Raw genomic sequence first — 18,396 nt, forward strand, 5'->3', positions numbered from 1 at the left:
CCTTCCACAGCAAAGCAAGAAGCCATCCGTCCGCCCCTCAGCAAGAGCGATACACGGTTCAGCAAGACCGAGAAACCCATATTCTGATTTTCTTCTTCTGGTCATGACTCTTGCTCATATTTTCCAAAACCATAAATGGAGTATAATCTTACAAACTGAGGTGGAAATCAAGCACGTCAGCAATGCGGGGACATTGTGACATCATTGTGACAGTTTTCCCTAGTCCAGTCCTTAGCGATCTTGTCCTTGATTTGCATTCCTTCAGCACTGGGCTTACAACCCACACCGCCCTGGTTCTGGGTGGCTTATCAAACCCCTTAGAATGACCCTTGTCATGTTGAAGTTGTTCCCTCAACAATAACAAGAGTTAGTCTTCACTGGGCGCCCATGCCCGGCACTGCTTTATCACCTGATTCTCACCACTGTCCTCTAAGCTGGTTCTGTGCTTATCCCCGTTTCACAGGTGAGGACCGGGGCCCAGGAAGGCTGCTCAGTCTGTCCAGTGTCATGCTGTTGACAGACGGCACAGCTGCGACTTGAGTCCAGACGTCTATTCTTCCTCACTCTGTGCTGCCGACTGCCCCAGCACGAGACTCCTGGGGTCCAAGAGCACATCGTGTGCCACATTTGCTTCCCTGTCCGTCTAGAAGGGCACTGAGAGTTGAAAAGTGCCAAGCAGGTGGTTGGTAAACTGAAGTTAAAGGCATTCGCAGGTTTCCACTAGAAGATTCCAGCATTCTTACTGTACTCTAGAAGGCCGCCAACACTTACTTCACCCTGCAAAACCTCAGGGGTCCTTCATGGAGACCAAGAGTCCCACCGGACCTACGTGGAGCCATTTGCCTCTTGCCATTCAAAATATGAACCACTCCCCAAGCCTTTTCCAGAGCAGTCCAACCCAGAGCCACCACCTGTGCCAAACAGGAACACTTCAAGGCCTGGCGGTAAACAGCAACTTTGGGTACATCTCTCATCTCAAAGCTCAGCACCTGGCAGAATCTCAACAAATGTGGACTATAGAAAAGGAGAGAAGGACTATCTCATTCTCTGTTTTTGGATTAGAAAATGAGTTTGGGGTGTGGTAGGGAATGTTTGCAGCCTGAACACTTTCTGTCCTCATCAAAACATGCTGGGTGATGATCAAGAACACTTGACCATGGATCGATTCATGTTCACATCCAACTTATCTGACCAGATTGTCACACTTGATATCAGCACCACTGAACCAAGATGGCGGCCACATGCCCAACAGGGTTGGGAGGACTCTGGGGATCAAGGAAGAGGGACAAGGGAAGGTAGGTGCCCATGAAGATCATGTCACTCTGCAGGCCAGAGCCTCCTTGAAATAACACATTGCTCAGGACTCTTCCAAATACCAACTTAACTCTGTGGGTCAGGATGAACCCAAGAGTGGGACCATTGGCAAGAAGATTTTAGGCAGTACTTGAACAATTTAAAAGACTGGATTCGTGATAGGAAAATCATTATTTTTCAGTGAACTTTTAGTAATTCTGATTAGGTCAAAGGGAAAAGTCAGCCATTGCAACCTCTCCACCATTTGTTAATTTACCTTTTTTGTTGTTGTTTTAATAAAAGAGAGGGGGAATCAACTTTAAAAATTCTAGCATGCCAGTGAATTTAGCTAGAATTTAATAACGTTCTTTATTTTCTGGACAGGCTCTAGCTCAGCAGTTCCTTCGACAATACATCTACGCTCTTTATTTTCTTATTTTTTTTTAATAGTTACGTTCTCTGCTGGCCCATGAAATAGGTCTCCCATTTATGGTAATGCTCTAAAGTTTGAAAAGAATGTATTTAGGTTCAAAAAAAAAAGTTGATTTAAAGGAAAATGTTGATCACAGCCTGTATTTGGCTTCGGTCAACATTGTGAATGTGATAAATTAATGGATGGAGGTTGAGGAAGCCTCCGATGGCCTGTGAAGGCAGAGAGGAGTACAAATGACCTGGAGAGAGTGCAGAGGAGGAAGCAGAGACCAGAGACAAGGCTCAGAGTTGCGACCTGAAGCCTGGGCTTCCAGGGTCTATGCTCCTGATCCAGCGACTGCAGGAGGGAAAACCAAGAAATGTGTGTGTTACCTACAACCCTCCAGGGAGACCAGCAGCCTCAGGTGCCTAAGGAGATGGCAAGGAAGTGGGGAAAGATGAAAACCTAGATAAGTACAAAAACCCTGAGGCTCCCTTCAGACAAGCCATGCGAAGGCAGTAAACACGCGGAGCCCCGAGGCACCGTGGAGAGAGCACTGAACTGGGAGTCCAGTTTTGTTCCAGCTCAGCTGTCTCTAACTGTGTGGCCCAAGACAAACACTTAGTCTTTCTGGGTTTCAATTTCCTCACCTGTAAAACGCCCCTTCCAGCTACTACATTCTCCGACTCTGCGGTCTTTAAGAAGTACATTAGCAAAATTTCCAATTTGGTATTGTGGTAATACAATTTAAAAGAGATGCTGTATTTGCTTCAAGAATACACACTTCCCCGACCAAAGCTCCCCGTGACGAGAGCACACACACACAATTGCATTTAGAATTATAATCATTTGACTGTTAATATAATCACTGGCAAATGTTGGTCATAAATATTAACTGCTAACGGGGTCAGATTCCCCGGTGGACACTGAGGAATGTGCCTGGTGGGTGGTAGAGGGGAGCCACTTTTCCGGAGAAGTACAGGGAAATTAACCACCAGTCCATACCCCCGCGGCCTTGCAAACAACACCGACACTCTTCCAACCCGATTCTACACGTCCCACTTTCCTTCAGTTGGAATTCGCCTGGCCTCTTGGCAAGCGTTCACTGACTTCACGTTGGGAACTATATGGCACATAAAATCACCACTCTTGTCTCTTGAAGAGTAAGAAGGCAGAAAGGCGAAGCAAGGGTTTTTGTCTTGGTAAACTGAGGTGCAGAAATGGCTTTTCTGGGACTCGCCAGCAAAGTCTTCCTCCGGGTGTGCCCCACTAAAGGGCTACCGCATTGCTGTCCAAGTTTTAAAATGCACACTGAAAATAAAATCAGACTACTGCCAGTGTTTACTGAGCACCAATCTGTGTCACCTGTGCTCAGAAAGGTAAAAATGGCTCTGGTCTCAGGAAGCTCGTAACCTAGCTGAAGAGGAAAGGCCAGTACCCACCGGCAACAGGCCAAAGGAAACAGTAAACAGGCGTCCCTCTGCACCCGCAGGGTCCCATCTACACTGAACATGTGCAGAAATTTCTTTCCTGTCCTGATTTCCAAAACAGCATAGCGCAGTGACTGTTTACAGAGCATTCGCATCATATCAGGGTGCTAAGTAATCTAGAGATGCCTTAAAGCAGTTGGGAGGAAGGGTGTGGGTTACTCACAAATACTGTGCCTGTTATGTAAGGGCCTGGAGCATCCTCGGTGTTGGTACCTGTGGGGCGGAGGTGGGGAGCATCCCTAGCCAGTTGCCCTTGGCTATTGAGGTTCGACTATGTCACTGAGACTAAAGTAGCCGATTTCCATTCTTGACCAGCTTGCGCCGCCCCACCCAATCCGCCGTCCACACTGGGGCAGAGTCCTCTTTTCCAAGGACAAATCCAACTACGCCACTTCCATGCCTCAAACTTTCCAACAGCTCCACCTCCAGCCATATCCACATGCCCACCAACAGTGACAGCGGCCTGCGGGACCCGGCCTCTGCCCACCTCTGGGGTCCCGTTTCTTGCCATTGTCCTTCCTCTCTGTTTTTCCACGTGTGCCTGGAAGTGTGCACTGTCCGTAGAGCACCTGGGGGCAGGGGACGTTACTCCTGCTCCCCCAGGATGGACAGCATTCCTTCCCTGGCGTTCCCCTCTCTCGCGCCTGTTTCTGCCTGGGCCACAGCCCAGCCGCTGACCACTGCTGCTCCATCAAGCCTCAGCTCCAAGCCTGCCTCTCTGTTCCCACAGCCTCCTATCCCCCCGCGCCACCTCACAGCATCTCCCCACTAGCGGAACACTCTCTCCCCAGACCAATGCACATGTTAAGTGTTCCTTCAGGGTACTGCAATGAATGAACGCGCACTGGGGTGGTTGGAGAAGATCAAGATCAATAAGAACCAGAAAAGTAAGGAAGATGGCTTGGAGAAGGTCCTACTTGACTTCAGGTGAGTAGGGCTTTGAAAAGGGAGAGAGCAGATTTGATTGTGGTCAACAGGAGATATTTTTAAAAAAAAATCTTTGAACTGTTCAGTACATGGAGGGTGTTCAACAAATGGTAAATAAATTAATGAATAAATTAATTAATTAAAAATGAATGAATGAATGGCTTTCTTGATGAAGTGCATAACAAATGACATAAATTAAAGGCATTTTTCTAGAACTATAATTAGTTCTTTTATCAACACCCCCAAGCATATGCTAATTGAGTATGTGTGTGAGGGTGGGAGGATGATTGACAGCTTACAAATAACCAAACATTTCTTATTGTCATGTGTCATTTCAAACTTTCTCCAATTCTACTGACACCCGGATGTTTTGTTGTTATTTTTAAGAGGTCCAGGGATCTAAGAAAGTATCTTTCAGTTGCTTTCAGACTTTACATATGTTCAATGAGGTTTTTTCCACATTTCTCACCTAAATACAGGAATACAGTCTTCTACGAAAAATATATGCAGAACCGAGGAGACTCAGTCAAGGCCAATCTCAAAAACATTTTTCAGATGTGACAGGTTCTGAGATTTGCCCTCCCTCAAAGGCTCTGGATTATCCTGGAATTTTTTATTTCTTTTGCAATTCTCCTGACTAGAAGTCCTGATTAATAGGGGACACAGAACCCTGTTTAGAAAAATTCAATACATTATGCTGCCGTCTAATACATCCTCAGCAGCTCTTTTGCAAACCCACATTGCAGCATCGCATCGGCTCTCTCCTCTGGGGGTTGAGGGGCCAGGGAAGGGAGAAGCCAAGAGAAAGAAACCCGTCCCTTGGCAGCTCCTCAGCAACAGCTCCGGCTTCAGAAAAAAAACTCCAGAAAAAAAACTTTTACATAGTTGCTCTAACCGGGAAAGTATGCGCAGCTTCCTGACAGATTGGATCATGTGGAGATTTGAGAAAATTGTGCAATTCCCCTCATTTTCACTTCACCCCCAAATGCTCTGGGTACAAGTACGACTTCCACCCACACGTAATAGTAGCTCCGTCTTCTTAAACCAAAGAAGGAATGGGGAGTCGTAACAGAGCAAAGGTACTCCTGTCGGCAAGGGACCACATGCAAGTGAGCCCAAGCTCTGGCCAGAACCCCATCTGTGTCCAGTCTCTCTCAGTGGCAGCGCCAGCTGACCCAGCTTCCCTGAGATTAGATACTAGTGGACGACACAAGGAACCCTTCCAACTTGTAAGTTGGAAAATCAGAAGGAACCCGAATCCCAGCTCAGAGTTGCCAAGAAACTCTATAGGACGCAGGTGCAAATCATTTTTTTCTTCCTCTTTTAAATTCAGACTCATTAAAATATGTATTTTGCAAGGGGATTAAATTCAAACATCTGGGAAAGAGGGGCAGAGAAAAAGTCCACTACTCTGAAATGTTTTTCTAACTCGGTTTCAGATTTTGATTGTTTCGTTTCTTTTAAGTTGGGGCTAAGAGGCTGCTTGTTGGTAGGATGACAGAAAGGGGCGAGGGGAGAGTCAGAAAATTACTTCGAAGGGCCCCAGTCTTCATCAGCAGCTATAATTGTGGGAAAGTAACCTGAAGATGCCAAACAACAGGAAATTACCAGAAGAATCTGTCAGCACAATCAGCTGCTATTTTCATTGTTCTTTGGCAAATTTATACACAGTCGGGAACACCTGGGCTGGCCTGCAGCCCAGGTTTGACTAATTGCCAGGGGAGAGGAGTCGTCATTTGTCTTCGGAGGGATTTCCTCCATTCGCTCCTCAAAACATGTGGTTTCGCTTTTCCCCTCTCTCCGCAGGAAATGGCAGGACAGTGAGACGCAAAATAAATGAGTTCACTTCCAAGAGGTTGCCTCCTAAGAGGCCACTCCAAAAATAACTGTCTTGTGAGAGGTTGTTAATAACGGAGATTCTATACACTGTCCTCGGAAAACAGCATTTCAAAGCACAGCGTGTTCCACCCCCATCCCCGTCCCTTCCAAGCACAGTGCACTTTAAAAATAAAAGCCATGGGAGACGAGAGAAGGAACTGAGTCCTCTGTCTTCTGGAGGTAGGGATGTCACCCTCTCTGTCCTCTGCAAAGCCCCTCTCCGTGTGCGGAGCAGAACCTTCCCTGAATTCCACTCCCTGAGAGAGGTGCAGCTGGAACGGCAAGAAGACTGGGGCCCAACTTGCCTGTCCCAAACTCAACCTTTCAACTTCCCAGCGGGGAACAAGGAGACCCTTGACAGCTTGGTCATCTTTGTTGCCTGGTACCTGGCAGAGAGTTGGCGCTAGGAGGGTACTGGTTGAAAGAATGCCGAGGAGCGCGTCCACATCACCTGCTCTGTGGCTCGCTGCCTGCCCTAGCTGGGTGTAGATAATTTTAAATTTCTTGAACTCCGAGAGATCACCTTTTTACAAGAACCACCTGCCAGAATGACAGCCTTCTCCCCTAACCTCTCTCCATATTTTTATAGGCTAACATACCACACACACACACACACACACACACACACACAACTTTGACCTCAGACCCCCTCATCACTTACGCTTACCTCTAGCCAAGATTTTCTACTTGAGTAGCAAAGTCATGTTTCATACTCCCTCTTGAAGCCAATAGAGCTTTCTAACTTAATTGCCGAGTATTTTCAACGTGCTGATTGGGACATGTCACGGTGACAGCATGTTTCAGATGGAAGTGTGCATCCGCCTTGGGGCTGCTCTCACCTGCGTGACCGTCAACCTCTCCAGTGATTTAGGGGTTCTGGCATCACGTCAGCAAAGCATCAACTGCTTTTTCTTTCTTCCCTTCTTTCTTTGCAAAGCATTTAGAGCATGCAGCAGATCATTACTAGCCGAGGTGAAGCCAGCAACATTTGGGTTTGATTTGGTTTCAGTCGCAGACCTCTTTCTCAAAGTTGAGCTGGGCCGTAATTCTAAACTGACCCACCTTCCCCGTAGCAAAGGTGAAAAAATGTTATGGAGCGTTTTACAACCCACAGCCCATCATTTATGCCGAAACACTGCAAGAGTTCAGACTTGGCTTATTTTCCCTAAATCAGAGATGTTTTGACATGTTTATTTGTTTAATTTGTTTATTTTGACTAGCTCTGATTATAATTGGCAGCAGTGTGTAGAATTAACATTAGACAGTGTCTTAGACTTGTCTGTTACAATAATGCAGAAGGAATGTGAAATCTACCCGCTACATAACAATAGCGAGCAGGCATGGAAAGCACCGGAGGTTGCTTTCACGAAAAGAAATGCAGCCTGGGCTTTGTATTTTATTTAAAAATGTATCTGACAAGTGCACAAATCATCCTTGGATACTTCTATTTCTTTGACTTTGTATATCTGCCCCTCTGCTAATGCATGTGTGACAGTTACTAACAGCGGAATTTCTAAAATCTAATCTTTGAAATTTGTTTTTTGAGATTTTTTTTTATTGTTCCATCTGTGGGCTATTTAAAAATAAAGGAGCAATAACTATTCAGTATATCGTGGTAATGTTGGAATGGTGTCTAATGCAGTCGTGTGGTTGAAAGTGTACTTTCTGAATGATTTGTCTAAAAATTCCCAGTGGGATTGACGTCCCAAGCAGAGAAGTTCATCTTACTGAGCCAATTTCTCCTGCTTCTATTTCCCAACAGCAACGGTCCTGTCGTGCTAACTCTTTTCTCTGGGCTTGCAGAGGTCCATAGAGGGCCTGGTTCACAGGATAATACCTACCCCAAGAATAAAAGAGACACACTCCACTTTTACAGGGGGCATCTGTAGTCACCGTCCAGCCGGATCTCACATGACAGCACGTCCCTGCATCCTTCCCAAAACCTGAGTCCTAAGCCATTTAAGGGCATCCCCTTCCCCAGCCTCATCCCTCATCCTGGGCTTGAAGAGTCAGCGCTCCAAGGCATATCCAAGAGGGCATCTGGCCACAGCTCCTCAAAGGGGAATATAGGAAATCAGTCAATCTGCATGTTCCATTGCCAGTTCGGCACGGAGCACAAACATGCTTCACTCACATTTATGATCCCATAAATATTTTCCCCATGCACAGTATGGTCGGTTGCTGTGTGAGATGCTGACTTGGAACACCATATGCACTCTGACGGGGGCCAAGTTCAAGTTGCCGTAACTATGCCAAGCAGCTAGAGGTCCCCTGCTATGGAATATTTGCTCAGAGAAGTCTGTAGTCTCCTGACAGCTGATCCTTCAGCTTCTATTTCCCTTCAACTTAAATCAGACTTCTGTGGAGCAAGAAACACGACCCCAAGATTCTGAGAGTAGCCAGTTATCCTAGGTCGCCCTGAGGAGGTCTGTGCTGGTCTGTTGGAGGCACCAGTTCATGTTTTTAAGGGTACTAGGAAAACAAGTTTCTCTTGGGGGCATTAGAGGGTTCTTTATAGGACACTGAAAATTTATTATTTCCCCCCACCTTAACAAGGCTAAGGAGATGTGCAGCTCTGGGGGAGCAGGGCGCGAGATCAGGCATTGAAGGGCAGTTTAAAAAGATACAATATGGAGAAGGAAAGGGCAATCGAAAGTTCTGCCTCTCCCAAACTGCATCCTGAGTCTTCCCAGAAGGACTATCAAGAGGAGAGATTCCAAGGCAGCGTGCAGGGGGACGGTGGCACGCCAAGGAACAGTCCCCACAATCTGTGCGCCTCTCTCTGTGCACCCAGGTGACCGAGGAGTCACCAGGTCAGGACTCCAGAAGAACAGGTTTAGGGGACAAGAGAAGTAGAGTGGAGGGCCAGGTAAATGTCAACACACAGCAGCGGTTCTCCAGAGCTCGGCGAAAATACAACCCAGGGCTAACACCCCGGCCCTGGAACGTGGGCGGGCGCTCCCATTTCTCATCTTTGATGCATCTGCGGGCCTGAGAACCGAGAGCTGGGACTCAGAGCCAGGCTCATCCAAGAGAGGGTCGACCAGGCTCGGCAGACCTAAGGAGCATGGAGCCAGGAAGGGACCACAACACAGCAGCATCTACCACTTAATGGCCCAAATATGGGACTGACTGGGACTTGACCAGAGATGGTGTCCTGCTCTGTTTCTGTCATCGTCTTGGAGAGCTAGCCAGAAAGTGAAGATAAAAATACAGCCTCACATCTGGAAGCAGAACAGGGGTGGGAGACTCTGCCTTTCTGTGGAATGGAAGAGAGAGAGAAGAAGAAGAAAGGACAGGAGGGAGGAAGGAAGAGACAGACCACAGATTTGTGACAAGGAACAACGGAGGAAGTCACTCTCCCCTTCCTCTCATTAACTCCCCCTCATCAGACTTGTGACCAGTGTGCACGGAATTCTGAAGTCCCGGCTCTGACTTCCACTCTGCTTCCGTTTTACCGTGTCACCTTAGACCGAGCGCTCGTTTTGTCTGTTCTTCGTTTCATTGTCTAAATCACTTTACGCTCCTAGGAAGAGAAGAGTGCCCTGCTGTCAAAGTGCTGTTATTATTAACTGTCCCCAAAGGGAGAGCTTGAATTTGTTCATAAGAAGTGGGTTGGCTTTCTTTTTGGTTAAACTGAGTAATGAAGCATGGGCCATAAGTGTTTTTAAGCTCCTTAGATATAGAGGTCATATAAATACAAAGCAATATTATTGAAATGAAACTTCTTCAGGGCGTTTGCCAAGGGACCCAGTGTTAGAATATTTTGCATGAGAAGATTAAGCGAGGGAGAGTCTAATGAAGTCTTGCTGCTGGAGGCTCCGCCGGGGCCGGTTCTCAGTCCCGCTGGGTATCTGGGTGATTTAGAACAAGGAAAGCAACCAAAAAGTGGCTAACTTGTAGAGAGTTTAAGAACACTTCGCTGCCTGCCGATGCCGCTCCGTGGCTTCAGAGACTTCCCAGACTCATTACGCTAAGAATTATCAAAAGGTATCCAAAGAATCCTTCAGGATAATAACGCTGTAAATGCGCTCATCTTCAAAAATGACTCCTCCGAATCACCGAGCAGAATGTTCTGGCTTTGAGAAATCACATTCCCCTGCTCAAGAAGGATTCTTTTGGTCTATGATCAAGTCTCCACAAGATACAGAAACCGCCTCTCTCATATATGACAGGACTGTCATAGAAGGAGGTATCGGCTGGGCCGGGGAGTGTCGAGGGGCTCGCTGCCCCCTGGGAAGACAGAGCAGGCCACAGAGCTCCAACTGGTCTCCCACCCTAAGGTTCCCCCATTCCCTGACCGTATCCTGCCACACTCATGGCCAAGGACGGTAAGGGGACACCTTGACACTTCCTCTCATGTCACCCTGTGTCACCCTATAAGGGAGAGTTGAGAATCACTATAAAGCTAAAAAATAAAATCAAACTAAGAAATATTTAATAAAGCAGCTATAAGCATGAAGATGATATGCTGTAAAATAAATCAAAATAAAAACAATTGTCAAGCTAAAAAGCAAAATTAATGCTAGATTAGGGGACGAGAGACCCGACTTCTGCCCACTCTTTCAACACCTGACCAGTGGCTTTGAAGTGTCACCCTGCTCTTTCTGGGCCAAATCATCTGCACTTGGTGAAGCAGGGATGCTAATGGCTCCCTCCCTACAGCGCGACGGCTGCGTAGATCAAACAGGTCTGCTCACGCTCCAAACCGTGTTAAGACTTCTACAAATACACAGGATTATTTTTGCTGAGTGTTGAAGCAAACAAAAAACATTCCATGGTCAAGTCAGAAACCTCAAATGGCCTGGGAAACACAGTTCAGATCCCACCGCATCCTCCATGATTCCAGCCACGACCCAGCCAGCAAATCTAAACTGCTTCAGCCACAATAAATGGGCGTGTGGCTTTTAAATACACCGTTTCCCATTTAATCCAAAAGCAGAACCAAATTCTCTCATTTCTCCAGAGAAGTTCCCGCTGCTGCGTCTTCAATATGCCCTTAGCCAAGACGGCTCCTCTTCTGCTTGTCAGGGAAGGCTAAATACCAAGAGATGTCCTTTGGTACAGTGAGGTTACCTTCGATTCTACTCAAACGACGTCCCCCTCCTTGACTCTGACTTCTGGCCCTGCCCAGCCGAATGGGGACACTGCCACCTGAATGTCCATGCTGCCGCCTTCAGGGCTCTGCTTTGGTTCCCTGGGCTGCCTCCTCAGACCAGGCCGCCCTTCACAGCTGACCCCACACCCCTCCCTCCCGCCGAGCTCCAGGTGGCAGCCAGTCAGTGGGTGACAAGGGTGCGGTGGTGTCAGGATCCTGGGGGACCAGGTGAAATCCTGCTCAGGTTCTCCGCTGAGCAGCCCCTGGTCTGGTGTCCCTGCATTCCCACGCTGAGCCCCAGGCAGGGGCTTCTCAGGCTGCACATCCGTCCACCACTAGGTCCCCCTCAGCCAGCCCGTGGCCCTCTTGACTTCCCTGTGGTCAGAATCTGGCTCTCGCTGTGTCCTACACACAACCTGGGCAGAGAGCCAGGAAGATGGCCGGGGACACGAGGAAGAAGGCCGAGCAGGCTCCAACTAGGGCTGTCTCAAAGCTTCGGTGGACAGCCCACATCAGGAAGAAGTTCCGTCATTCTGGCCATCGCTCCCTCTCCTCTCCTCTCCTTCTTGAATTCTCCTCCCCCTTTCCTCCTTTCCAACCTGACAGGCAAGCTGGCAGCACCTACGCTTCCCGGACCAAATGCAAAGCCAAAAAGACGTTTGACTCCTTCAAACTTGCAGTATGGCTGAAAGACGTCCCTGTCCTCCATCTGGCCCCAACTCCTCCTCGGCAATGTTTCTTATCTTGGGAGCAACACCAGCAGTTAAGTCCCAGGAGAACACCCACTCCCGTGGGCCTTGGCGTTCCCTGTGTGACCCAGGCTTTCCCTCCCAAGCATAGGAAGCCACGGGGCTCCTTCGCTCCCCTTTCCTGCCTCTCACAAGACCTCCTGTTGCCCCCTCAAGGTCAGATCAGGCCAGGAGACAAGGGCATGCCTGAGGCAGGAGTCTGAGGCAGGAGGCTTGGCCTGAGTCTGACAGAGGTCTTTGGACAAACGATTTCATACCCAGCAAGGGTGGCTACTTAGTTCTCAGTTTAAAAAGGTCTTTTTCAAAGAGCAACATATTCCTTGTTTAAAGCAAAGAAGGCAAACTGCTGTGTGCCACTTTCCTCAGCAGATTGAAACGAGAGAGACCGTAGTGACCCCTTGCTATCTGAGGGGGACTGGTTTCAGGATCCTGTGACACCCAAATCTGTGGATGCTCATGTCCTTTACATAATACGGCACAGTATTTGCGTATAACCTGAACACATCTTCCCAAATACCTTCAATCCTATCTAGATTATTTATAATTCTCCATATACCGTTAATGCTATATAAATACTTTTACCATATTATTTAGGGAATAATGACAAGAAAAAGCACCTATACATGTTCAGTACAGATACAATTATTTTTCAAATATTTTCCATCCACAGTTGGTTGATTCTGAGGATGTGGAACCCAAAGATAGCAGCTGTATATATCCAAACATATTTCTAATGACTGGAAACTACAAACGTGACCACAGTGGAATGTGAAGACATGGGACAAGGACACGGCGTGGGAAAGGAGGGTCTGAACAGCCAGGAACAGGATCCTCTTGGGCAGAACTCTTGGTATTGTTCCACTCAATCAAGAGGGGATTTTCAACTTCAGCAACTGGGAAGTGGTTTTTCAGGGCCGGGACCCCGGAATCGGTGGCTCTCTGTCGCCATCCAGTGGCCATGTGGCTGCATGGTAGCGAGATTCTTGGCTGAAAAGATCCAGGGCATAAAACCCAGTCTGCATGAAATCACGTTATCTCCTCCCAAGAATTGCTAAAGCTTCCAGAATGTCCCCTCTCCTTCCCCTGGTCCTCCCACCTCCTTCATTAGCTGCCTTTGTTTGTCTTTGAGATAAAGGGATCTTGGCGGGCCTCGCCTTGTTGACTGAAAAACTCAATACTCCAAAAGAACAGCTTTTGTGGCGCTCAGGCCAGATCTACAGTCCCCTTAATTGGTTTAAAAGATGGGGAAGAAGGCTGTGGAGAGGGAATAAATGAGAAGCAGGGAGAGAGAGCGTGGGCAGAGCCGGCTTGGTGTGAGTGCCAAATGGTAAATAAGCCCTTTTTATTGACTCATTTGGTCTCCGTGCCACAAAGCTTCTCTAATTGAGGGAGGAAGCAGACAAAACAGCAGTCTTAAGTGACACTCCATTCTTCCTGAGGAATGCTAAGGCTTGTGTTGATCTGAAGAGTAGATAAGAGGGATTCTCCCATCGCCTTTAAGCCTGTGGGCTAGTTAACCCAGATAACCGTTGGGTTCTAATTGTCCTGCACTCTGCCACCAAGCACACTGGCCGTTCCTTCAGAGGGTCTCTCATGTTCTTGTTCCTGTGACTGGTACATGCCAAGCGGCCAGGCCTGCCCAGCTAACCACCATCCAGCTGTTCTCCAGTTATCCGAGGCTCGGGAGGCGTGGGGCACCCTGGCTACACTGCAGGCGGTTTCAAACGGTACAGCCTTGGAGTCCAGGTTGCATGGGGATTCGGCAAGCATTTAAGTATGTTTAAAAATTAATTTTGCCTTTCATAAAAAAGTTAAATACACTAGCAAATGTCTTACACGTCAAAATGTAGCACACTGGAACACCAAAAAGTTAACCTCTAGGTATAAGGGTTTTTTTTGGTTTTTTGTTGTTTTGGTTTTGGGGGGTTTTTTTGTTTTTGTTTTTGTTTTTGGCAAACCTGAGCTTTTGTGAGACACCTCTGGTAATGTTGTAGGTGTGGATGGTCTTTCAGCATGTGCTGACTGCTCACTCCGACACAGAAGAAAGGTCAGGGAAGAGGAGGTGGCCATCCACAGGCCAAGGGGACATCCTTCTCCCCACACATGTCAGTTGTGGACGCCCAGGAAAGAGATGACAAGACTCGGGATAACACCACAATACAAATTACACTGGCACTTATTGTACATCTTTGGATGCTCTTTATTCCGCTTATCTCTTCCTGATAAAGAATGTTAACAGATGTTAAATATTGGTAGTAATTCAACCTAAGTTTTTTTTTTTTTTTAATCCAACTCTTTCTCTTTTGGACTCTGCATCAATGTATTTGAAGAGTATCCAGAGAGCGCAAAGGAGCTATTTATTTTAAACGGTTACCATTTGCAAATACTTATCTGTAAGAATAAGAACTTTTTCCCAGTATTGTTCTACCAGAACAAATGCACATAGTCTAGTAATATAGCCAGGATAAAAATCCTTTTTTACATATTGATGTTTCTCAGTAGGCCTCATGAAAAAGCATAACAGACTTCTATCGTCTAAAAAAGTACATGAAAGAGCCTCGACTTTGAAGTCTGTTATGGACTGAAAGTTGTAAACCCTAGTACCTCAGACTGTGACCCCACTGGAAGATAGTCTTTACGAGGTGGCCAAGTTCACATGAAACCAGTAGGGTGGGGCCAGCTCTGGTAGGACTGGTGTCCTCATAAGAAGAGATTACGACACAGACACACACGGAGGGAAGACCCTGTGAGACCAGGGTGGAGAAGGCCTCCATCTGTCGGCCAAGGGTGGAGGCCTCAAAGAACCCAGCCCTGCCGACACCTTGACCTCGGACTCCGGTCTCATCGGAGGTGTTTTCTCGAGGCAGTCTGAGCGGCCTGATACAGAGCCAAAAATCAGTCAGGTCTGAAATTTCCCACTCTACCACACACCGCCTTCATGGTCTTCTTTTCCTGGTAGCTTATTGAGATGTCGTGCACATATCATGGACGTCCTCTTCTCAGGTGTGCAATTTGACGATTTTTAGCGTCTTTATAGAGCTGTGCAACCATCAGGATACCTATCTAATCTTAAGAAAGATACGTAGCCATTCTGGGCCTCGATCCGCTCATCTGTAAATTGGGGCTGATATCTTTAACGCCGTCTGTTTTGAGAATTCAGCGACATGGCGTGCGGCACGTGACACGTCTGTCTCCTTCCTTCTTGTGTCACTCCAACCACTCGGTCCTTCTGTGCCAACGCTGAGTCTCACATCCATGAGGGCTGCCGGCTCCGATCCTTGCAAAACATGGCACCGAAGCACTCCCCACCCCACAGCCCCGAGGGGTGACAGGGCTGGGTCCCCAGGGAGCCTTGCCTGCCATGGCATAGCCAGGCGCTAGAGAGCCACAGAGACCCCGCCTCCCAGCGTGTGCCCTGTGTAACCTGTCCCTTGAGTGGGCTGGCAGCACCTAGAGACTCGCTCCCGATGGCCAGAACACAGCCGCGTGATGGGATGCCACCCTGAGGCTGGATGACAGAGAGCTGGGGGCTCCCCTGTTGGGCACTCTCTGGATGTCTTGGTGCCAGCTGGCACACTGCAGGCTGCCCTCGGGAAAGCCACGTGGCCAGCAGTCCCCTGTGTGGGCCTGGACACGGACCCCTCCCCTGGTGAGCCGTGAGGACTTTAGCCACAGACTGTGTCTTCACCGCGACACGTGAGGCTTGAGCCAGAGGCCCCGCTAAGCCGCGGAAGGAGGTCCGACTCACAGGAACTGTAGGATAACGTGTGGTGTTGTTTTGGGCTGCTGAGTTTTGGGGTGCTTTGTTACACAGCACTAGATAACCAATACACCCACCTCCTAGTACTCTAGGGAAAAAAAAAAAAGTTAAAGCCAGACTGACCACTTTTAAAAGGCCCTTACCCAGCTCAGTCCCAGCACACTATAGTCTAATAACTAAAGGAACCTTAGTCTGCACTTGGTCTGTGAGATTTGCTAAGATTGTAGTTGCTTCTGCTTTCCACCTGTTCTTTCCCTGCTCTGCAAAAAAGCATAACAGTTCATTCATCCTATATCTCCCTGGAAGAGCCCTCTGCCCCTCCCAGGTCAGCTCAGTAGCCTCATGACCTCAGGTCTCCAATGGATCAAAAAAAAAGTTATGACTCTGTGGATTGCCCAGCTTTTGCTCATTGTTAGGATGGAAGTGATATTCCCTTGTTGCTCTCTGCAGCTTAAGTGGAAGCAGAGTCCTGGACTGCGTTAGGATTTTGATCTCTCCCTTCCCTTCCTCTGACCAGATGCTGGGGCACAGACCCCAGGAAGCCCACATGGTCAAAACAAGGAGGATTTACGCTGTGAGTCCCAGGTCCATAGCTGACCAGCCCTATTGTCATCCCTAAAGGCAGATGTGCCTGCAGACCAGGAGAGGAAGAAGGTTAGCTAGCAATGGGGTTCAAAGACCACCCTGAAAACATCTCGTCCACTGCTTAAAACTCCTGCCACTGAAATCAGTGATGATCTTGATAGCAGATCTGTGAAAGGCAGACCAACATGCGGAAACCACGCGCGTGGGTTTAAGAGGCTCAGCTTTTGGTCCAATTACCCACCGGATGGGCATCTCGAACACTTCCCTCTCTGCCAGTCAGTTTCCTCATCTACTGAAGAGGCTCCTAGATGGTGCTTTTTATGACAATTAAGGTAAAATCCAAATATAATTTGTCAGGAAGAGACTTCTTTTCTCCTCTGGACTCCTTTGGAAGCAGCTGGGGTTTCCTTTGTCTTTAAGCAGATGAGGAACTGGAGGTTAAGGAGACCGGCAGTAACTATTACTCTTTGTCTCTACAATTTTGTTTGTCTTTGTTACTCGATTTCCCTGCTTCTCCTACCCCAGCGTGTACACCCAAGCCACACGGTGGACATGTGGCCACCCCCAGGTGGGTCAATCTTAGTACTTTAATCCCTCAGTGAATAGTATTTGTTCCTAGAAGTGGACCGAGAAGAGTCCTTTTCTTGCATTACTATAAGGATTATGGAGAAGGTGTATCTGTGGCTTTTGCCAAGTCAGGAAATGTGCATTTGGGGATGCTGCTACCATGCAGAGGGAGCCTTTCTCAAGAATAAAGCCCAGGTGAGGAGAGGGGAAGGAAGGAGAAGGGGGTCAAGTGGTGGGGCTCTGTCCCAGAGAATGTCTGAGGCTCTGATCCCCTGGTGCTTCACTGGATCCTGTCAGCCACCTTGGAACTTCTCCCAAGATTGCAAGCCCATGAATAAGGCTGGTAACTACAGAGAAAGGAAAGGGCACAGGAGTAACTCCAACAGGTTCAGAGGACGGAGCCCAGAGTGGAAGTCTCCTGACTAAAGTGATGGACGCCTCCAGGTAGGGATTCTGGGCAGCCAAGGAAAGGCTCCAAACTCGATTCCTTTCAAAAGACATGAGGCCATATTTACCAGCTACTTAAAAGGTGGACAAAGAGCTGAGGATCCTCTTGTGAAAGATCCTAGTCAAACTTTCCGGAAACAGGGTGACCTGGCCCTGGTTTATTTCAAGCTGTAGTTGTGAAAACCTGTTAATAGAACAAACTGTATCCATTGAAATGACTGGAAACCTGTGCAGGTGGCCTCTGCTTTTTGAGGGCAGTGTGGCTCTGGAGCCAATGTCATTGATCGGACTGTCATGCCGCTAGCCTGGCATCGTGTTGGAGGGGAAGCACGGGTGCTGGAGTCTGTCACCACTCTCTCTCACCCAGTCCCCCCTGTGCAGGGGTGAAGGGCGTCACCTCAGACCTGGAGCCATGAGACACCAACAGCGCCCATGTGGACAGAGCCAACCGCCTTGGCCTCTGTTTCATTAGCACGGAGCAGTCGCCAGCTGAACCAATCGTGGAAAGAAACACTTGTCTACGTCACATGTTGTCCCCAGACACTTAACCCGAGGTTGAAAGGGAAGTTACGTGAACAGTATTGATCCGTGTTTTGTGGAATTTGTCCCTGCCTGCTTTACCAGAACGTCCAACCCCCTAACGAGTTCCCCAAAATTATCTCGGAGGGGATTTTGCAGCTGACGGAAGCAAGGCCTAGCCGGCACAGCATGGTGCCCACTCTCTCCATCCTATAATTTTCTACTCCTTAATGTGACGAGAAGGGAACTGCCTTGGTGTCCCCCAGCTGCCAGCACTGCTCCAACACAGACGTGAGGAAATGTCTCCCACTGGCTCCACACACCCAGCCAGAGGAACCACCTGACACCAGCACTTGCCTGTGGGTACACGGCACAGGCACATCCCACAGCCCACGTGCACACACACGTGCACTCAGGTGTGTATCGGGACAGACACACACGCCCTTAGACATGGTGGCTGTCACACAATACCAGAGAAGCAGTGTGTCACGCCCAAATCTTTAGGATCCTTCACCCAGAGCACTCTTCTGCTCCACATGTCGTTCCTTCCTTCCGATTTCCCAGGGACCCAGCCTCTGAGGCAACTCCAGTGCTGTCCTCCCTCCTGAGCCTCTCTCCTCCGCCTCCCACGGCCCCAGCACTCCCCTCACCCGCCACTGGCTTCTCCCCTT

Source organism: Sciurus carolinensis, chromosome 4, assembly GCF_902686445.1.
Source record: "Sciurus carolinensis chromosome 4, mSciCar1.2, whole genome shotgun sequence".
Taxonomy (NCBI): Eukaryota; Metazoa; Chordata; class Mammalia; order Rodentia; family Sciuridae; genus Sciurus; species Sciurus carolinensis.